This window comes from Diceros bicornis, chromosome 37, assembly GCF_020826845.1.
Source record: "Diceros bicornis minor isolate mBicDic1 chromosome 37, mDicBic1.mat.cur, whole genome shotgun sequence".
Lineage (NCBI taxonomy): Eukaryota > Metazoa > Chordata > Mammalia > Perissodactyla > Rhinocerotidae > Diceros > Diceros bicornis.
In genome coordinates this window covers 32806053-32813549 of record NC_080776.1, presented here as the reverse complement: position 1 = coordinate 32813549, position 7497 = coordinate 32806053, and the positions used below count along the sequence as shown (strand labels likewise).

At 41.5% G+C, this 7497-nt stretch overlaps 1 long non-coding RNA gene across 1 annotated transcript; it reads right to left on the bottom strand.

Annotated features, from left to right (window-relative positions):
- Positions 1–405: 405 nt before the first annotated feature.
- LOC131399335 (uncharacterized) lies at positions 406–6973 on the bottom strand. Its single transcript, XR_009217103.1, has 3 exons — positions 6757–6973; positions 3127–3216; positions 406–456 (listed from the first exon to the last, which is right to left on the bottom strand). It is a non-coding gene; the product is annotated as an uncharacterized LOC131399335 (long non-coding RNA).
- Positions 6974–7497: the final 524 nt, after the last annotated feature.

Sequence of the window (7497 nt, the reverse complement as noted above, 5' to 3'; positions counted from 1 at the left end):
TCAGATTAAGTCTGGTGGCTAGTACTTGTGAAGGCTCAATTTTATGATGCCATCTTTGCCATTATTATTTCCTTGACCTTTTCCCTCCCCTCACCTTTACCTCGACACAAACAAATACACACACACACAACCACCACCACCATCAACAACAGGGGCGCATGGATGACACAGGATGGATAAGGCGATGCTGCAGCTTAGCAGACTAAAAGAAGATGAGATGATAACAGTGATCTGAAGACAACTGTCTTTTAGGTTCAGCAGTTTATCTGCAGGCTTGAACTGCACGTTAGATCATTTTCTCCTTGGAGAGGGAATAAGCTGTTTAAGCCCTTACTCCAGAAAAGCAGCACTCCTCTTGTTGCCAGAGATTTGAGCGCTGTTTCCTGACAAAAGTCAGAGACACACCTGATCCCTTATTTCTCCCACCTGTTTCATAGAATCTTCAGCGATGATGGTCTAGTCATGTAAAACAATACACAATTTTCCTTATTACCAAAATTGCATGATCATTTTAACAGAAAATCAGGTAAGCAAAGAGAAAAAAAAATGAAAACTGAGTCAACTGTAAGTTCATCTTTCAAAGATATTCCCTATTAATATTTTGGTGCTTTGTCTTCCAGCCAATTTTCCTCTTATGTAGATAAACATAAAAATTTCATTTCACAACGTTGGTATCCTATAATAGCTAAACTTAGTTTTTGCTCAAAAAATAGACTCCGATTTGATTTTTAATGTCTAGAGTACTTAATTTGAATTTATTATAATAGCTTTAACCAGCATCCTATCAACAGACACTTAAGAGTTGGGAAAATTTTCAATATTATAAATCAGCTTACATGGAAGGTCTTCTTTGGTTCATCATGAATTGGACAAGGTCCCATTTTTCTCAGACATCAGTGGGGAAGGGCAAGTCGGACCTGATTCCAATAACCTTGTGACGGCCTTTTCCCCAGTTAAGGACTCTTGAATCACAAATATCTCCAAAATTTCCAGCATAATAGTTAGAGCTCCGCATACCACTATCTCTGTCTCCTCAAACAGCCCAACATCTTCACCAGCTCCTGTGGCCCCAGAAAAACCACAGTGACACCAGGGACCTCTGCTACAGCAACCAGTTTTTCTGGAAACCACTCCAACCTGGAAGGAAGAGAATAAATTCCCCTTTTTCTGCCTCTGTTTTATGTTTCCTGTGTGACATGAGCTCTGCCATTTATACTTGTATGACTTTCCAGGGCTGCTGTAAGAAAATAGCACAAAGTGGGTGACTTAAAACAAAAGACATTCAATCTCTCCCAGTTCTGAGGCCTAGAAATCTGATATCAAAGTAGCAGCAGGCCCTTCCTTGACTCCCCCAGCTTGTGGTGGTGGCCGCTAATCATTGGTGTTCATTGGCTGCAGCTGCAACAGTCCAATCTCTGCCTCTGTCATGAAATGCTGTTTCCTCTCCAACCAGTCATATTGGATTAGAGTCCACACTAATGACCTCATCTTAACTTGATCACATCTGCAAAGACCCTCTTTCCAAATAAGGTCACATTCACAGCTTCCAGAGATTAGAACATCAACATATCTTTTGGGAGACACAATTCAACCCATAGCAATAGCCTTGTTCCAAGTCAGGAGAGGTGGGTTTGAGTGTGGGAGACCATAAGTTTATGAGGTGGTTGCAAAACCTAGAAGACTCTGCCTCAGCCAGAGTCTTGTGTGTGTGTGTAGTTGTGCATCTTGCAATTCCCAAGTCAGTAGCCATGTAAGCCTTTCATTTTTTTATCTTAATATATTTTATTTAACCCAACATCTCCAAAGAATTATCATCTCAACATGTAGTTAATATATAATTATCATTGAGGTATTATACATTCATATTTTTATATAAAAGCTTTGAAACCCATTGTGTATTTTACACTTACAGCACATCTCAATTTGGACTAGCCCCATTTTAAATGCTCAATGGTGACATGCAGCTAGAGTCTACCAGATAGGAAAATATGGTTTAAAAAAATAGATTTTATTTCTTATAACGTTTTACAGTTATAGGTTTATCGTTTTAGGTTTACAGAAAAATTAAGTGGAAATTATAGAGAGTTCCTATATATACCCTAATCCCCCCCAACATAGTTTCCCTATTATTAACATCTCATTAGTAATCTATATAACTTATATAACATTATTACTGTAACATTATTAACTACAAATTATTAACTTGAGTGTGGTACATTTGTTATCATTCCTGAACCAGTCCAGATAGCTTATAATTAATGAAAGTCCATAGTTGGAATTAGGGTCACTCTTTGTGTTGTACATTCTACGGGTTTTGACAAATGCATAGTAATATGTATCCGCCATTACAGAATCATATAGAACTATGGTTTCACTGCCCTAAAATCCCCTTTGCTCCAGGGCCATAGAGGTGTGTAAGTGTTACCTTTGTCTTAGTCATAGATGTTTGGGGTGATGGGGAATACAGGGGCTCCTTCCAGCTAGTATCCTCTGCTTTAGGGTGAGGAAAGGGAGGAATTTCTCACAACAGCATTAATAATGGAGGAAACCAATGTTGAGGGTGCAGAAGTGGATCATCACAACATATTGATCCCGGAATTAACATGGTTAAAAGAACTGAGGAAAAGGAAAGGAGGTCAATTTTTAGAAAATCAAAATGCAACATTATTTCTGCATTGATCTTGAGTTACTGATTTGGAATCTTATAAATTCAGCATGACTATTGATTCCCCAGGCAGGGACTCATGGGTTTGTGGTGTTTCTACACTCATGATTGGTGTGCAGCCATGCATGGGTCACACACAGAATGTTCTGTGGCTGCCCTGGGCCCTGGGTGTGTGAGTCTGTCCCTCCCTATCTTGCACTTTGGAGGCATTGATGCTGGATTGTTCTTGTCTGAGCCCTGAGTGGCATGGGCCCTGTCTGTCACCTTCACCTTACACCTGACATCGCCTCCTCTGATGCAGTTCATTTGCATCACTGCAGAGGTTGTTCATGCAAATGGCTTGTTGACTCAGGCTTGGGACCCAATCTAGCCAAGAGCAGATGGTCCCTGGAACCTTGTTATCAATGGACATGGATGAAATCATAGAGTTTAGGGATACCAAATAAAGGAAATGTGCATACCTCACTAAGACTCTATACACTCGTCCTTGGAGATTACATCCTGTAAGAGATGCATAAACACAGTCTCCTCCTTTCTTCCTTTTCAGGCACCTGAGAATGGCATCAAAGTAGACATGGTTTCATGTCTCCCCATCCCACACAGCCTTACCTGTGGAAATTTGTACAGTTCCAGCAGTGTTCCAATCTGGGCAGAAATTGCACATGTTGTTCCAGGAAGGGCTGCTAGAGACTTGCTCTCTCTCCTACAGGTGTAATTTGGGATGTCGTTGCCCAGCCCTGAGAGCCAAGTGAGTGAAGTCTCCAGTGTCCTCTGTTCATAGTGCAGGACATTATAGAGATCAACTCCCAAAGATATGTTGGGTAAAAAATGGTGGTTTCTGTTGATTTCCTCAATGGCAAAAACCAAGGCCACAACATACTTATAGTTCTTGTACTGAAACCTGCTGAGACGGATGGGGCTCCTTAGGGAAAAGACTCAAACCACAATTATCTTCAAATCCTATGTAATCACTTAATTAAGGAAGAATGCCAAGCCAACTCATTCCATCTGTGGCAACAGCTCTCCTGAAGCTTTAAAATTTATAGCTAAATCAAGTAACATCACCTGGGCTCTGGAACATCCTTACTGAATTCCACACACATGGAGAAAAGTGATGAAGTTTATGAGAAAAGTTTAATGAATGGAAAAGCAGATCACATTCAGAGTGCGTTTTGTAAATGCTACTTTGGTTCAGGATCCAAAATGCTTGTTCATTTGAACACATCATCAAATGCTTCAGAGAACAGCAATAATATCAACATGCGATTGGAGATAGTCCTGGGGAGGAAGAGTAATTACAACTGAAGGCTCTGGGTCAAGCAGAGAAGCACGGCATCTGTGGGTTGAGAATGGGGCAGCAGAAGGCTGGCAATCAAACTGCCTAAACTTCTGCCCCATGAAACTCGTGTATCTGCCACTGTCAACAACCAGGCAGCTAGGAAGAGCTTCAGAGCTCCCATGAAGAAGGAATCACCGTAAGGCAGGAACATCTGGGAGAAGTTTGAAGGAGTTAAAACTGAAAACACTTAGGAGTCTAAGAGACACAGCCTTGTACAGTTTAAAAATTGAAAATGTGATTACCAAAACTGACTCAAATAGAAAATAAAGAGAGAATATTATACAAATGTGACCATGTGGTTTCAAGAGAACATTTGAGAAAAAAATTCCAAATATCCACCAGGCCTGGAAGAATTTACATGGGGCATTGCCTGCACACCAACTTGGCCAGGAACAAGGTCTCCTGAGCTGGTGTGAATGGAGAGCAGAGGGCGAAAAGAAAAGCATTCAGCCTCTCGTCCTGCAATGTGGAACAAGCTCTCCCTCCAGCATCCAGGTGCCTGAAGCTGCGGGGACATATGAGTTGAGCTTGACTTCTGCCCCCAGGAGACTCACCCCAGACCTTCCCTGACAACACACGTGTCATTATAAATAACATGTCAATACATTTGAACATTTAGATGAAATTCACAAATTGCCAGGAAAATGAAAGTTACCAAAACTGTCTCAAGAAGAAATGAGAAATCTGAATAGTCCCATATCTAAAGAAGAAACTGAATCCATAGTTTAAAACATTCCCACATTTCATCGTGGCCAACACCGCTGGTGGCAAATTCCACCAAACATTCAGGAGAGAAATAATACACATTGACTCTAGCTCTTCCACAGAACAGGAAAAATGGGAAAACCTTTTTGATTCATTTTATGAGAATAGCTTAACTTTGCTACAAAAATCTTACAAGGTCATTACAGGAAAGGAAATTTACAAGCCTCTTTTTTTCTGGAACTAAACTCATGTATTCCTAAAAAAAATTAACCTTCCAAATCCAGCTACATATTTGAAGCAGGCCACAACATGACCAAATTTGCTTTAAGCATTGCCATTCAGTGTGCTACTTCCTGAAAAAGGAGAAATAATAATCTGGGTAACTGCGGTTATTATCTATTATATATATCATGTATAATCTACTATAAACAGAACTGGTCATGTTCTGTTTGTTGGCCTGGGTGGTGTTAACACATGTGTACACTTTTTGATAACTTATCAATCTTTACACTTGGGTTTGTGCTCTATTCTGATTGTATGTCATATTTCAACAAATATGTTTATTAAAAAGAGAAAATGAAAGCACAACAACGAATGAAAAACACAACAGTTATCCAATTGAGAAGCGCCCAGAGGACTAACCAGAAAGTTTGGGGAAAACAAACCGAAACAGACCTAACAAGTTAAAAAGCAGAGATATTTAGAGTCAATACAAACCGGAAATTTACCTTATTGAAGGTGAAATTGTAGAGATATACACATGTGCATGTGAGTATTCTATCATGTATACATACATGTATGTGATATACATAGGTACATGCATTATATATATGTATGAGTGTTTGTGGACACACACGCACATATGCTTCTCTCTATATATAGAACTTATGGGGGGTATATATGTGTGTGTGTGTGTGTGTATCTATACATATACATACGGCTGCTCTGGAGAGGGAGGGAGGGACAGATGTTTACTGACCACCTACAAGGTTTCTCAAACTTAATTTTTCCAACATTTGAAATGTCATTTTTTTAAACTTAATATATGTTTCAATAATACATTTGTATTTTAATGTGTTATACCAGTATAACCTTAGCATTTTTAATTTGTTCATTAATGGCAGAATTCTCCAGCTTGTATGCATTCTCTTGATGCTGTGATGTAATAGGCTGGGCGCTGACAGCCTCCCTTTGGTATTCCAGAGGTTGTGTGAAACCTCAAGTTTGTGGTCTCTCTCTGGCCTGCAGATTTGGACCAAGTTTCTGCACGTGCTCACTAGCTGTCCTCCAAAATTCACTCTAACCACCACTGTTGGGAGCATACACAAGGAACAAGCCCTAGGGTGGAGGTGTGTGTATGTGAGGCACGCAGAGCACTGGGGGTGCCTAAGGGCCAGCTGGGGAGATCCATGGGTGAGGCATACCCCACAAGTCGTGGGAGACTTCTTGATGGAGTGCTCAGTGCAGTTACAGGATCCACATCCTTTAAAGCCCTCTAAGAGTACCTATCTGCCAATGCCCCCAAACTCTTCAACCCATCCACACTCATATTTTTGTGGTCCAACAGAGGGCTGGAACTTCTCTTCTTGAAACCTGGACTTCCACAAAGGCCCTCTCCTCTGTGTGTCATGATCTAAGACAGTGTTTTCAGGGGTTTCCATGCAGCAGCTGAAAGGAGCTTGAGCTGGTTCACGGGCCACTGCAGGGTCCAGAGCTGGGACCGAGGTCTGTCTGCCTATTACCAGATGCATGGCTGGGTGAGACGCCCTCTGGGTCCCTTGCCATATGGTGCTGGATCCCACTTCTCCCACAAAGGCACTTTTGTCTATGGATGGATGCCAAAGCATTGTAAGTGCAGGAGTAGAAAAACAGGAGGTGTCTTATTCCACGATGATGCTGATGTCACTTTCCTTCTTCGAATTACAGAGATTCAAATTTGACTCAGTTTTTCAGGAGCCTGCTATTTGCCTACAATTCTCTACAACCTCAGACCCTCCCAGACCCACTCTATGAAGGACATAGAAAGAATGTTCTCAGATCTACTTACAAGGGCCAGGCAAATAAAAGCCAACAAATTGGTTTTGGTCACTCTGCTGGGAACAGAGGGCAGTGGACGTCTCATACATTCTGGTTTGGAAGCAAGACTTCTTGTTCTCTGTGGATGAATAAACAACAAGAAAAGAGAGCCTGTGGTAGATAAATACATGCTTGATTCATCTGAAAAGCTCATCTCCTCCCCTTCAACTTGAAGGTTAGTGTAGGGCGAGAGCACGGGTAGTTTCCACTGTTCACCTTCTCCCTTAATATTCAGAACAAATAATCAGTTTTATTTTGGGTGGCAATTCAACAAACTAAAAGATAAAATTCCTAACCGCTCTTGCAGATAAGAGTGACCAGACCAAATTCAGGCCAATGATGTGTGACAAGAAGTATGGAGTGGGGGTTTGTGGAGGCTGCACAGATGGAACTGACATAGATGGGAGGTTCAGCATTAGACACATGTGACACCAATCCACAGGTGTTGTAGGTATTATCTCATATACACCTGACGATGTTCCTAGAAAGCTGTTTTTAGCACCATCCCCATTGTGCAGGTTGGGAGACTGGGGAGATCTGGAGAGGCACAGTGGCTTTTCCAGGACACAGAACTGGTAGGATAAAAGAGGTGTGACTTCAGCTCTGTCTCCTCAAAGCTGGCCACTGGTTCCACTCCCAAGGAGCTGTGGGGAGGGTGGTGATGGATATTTGTGTACAGTGACGGAGATGACATGGGCAAGGAGGGAGAGTA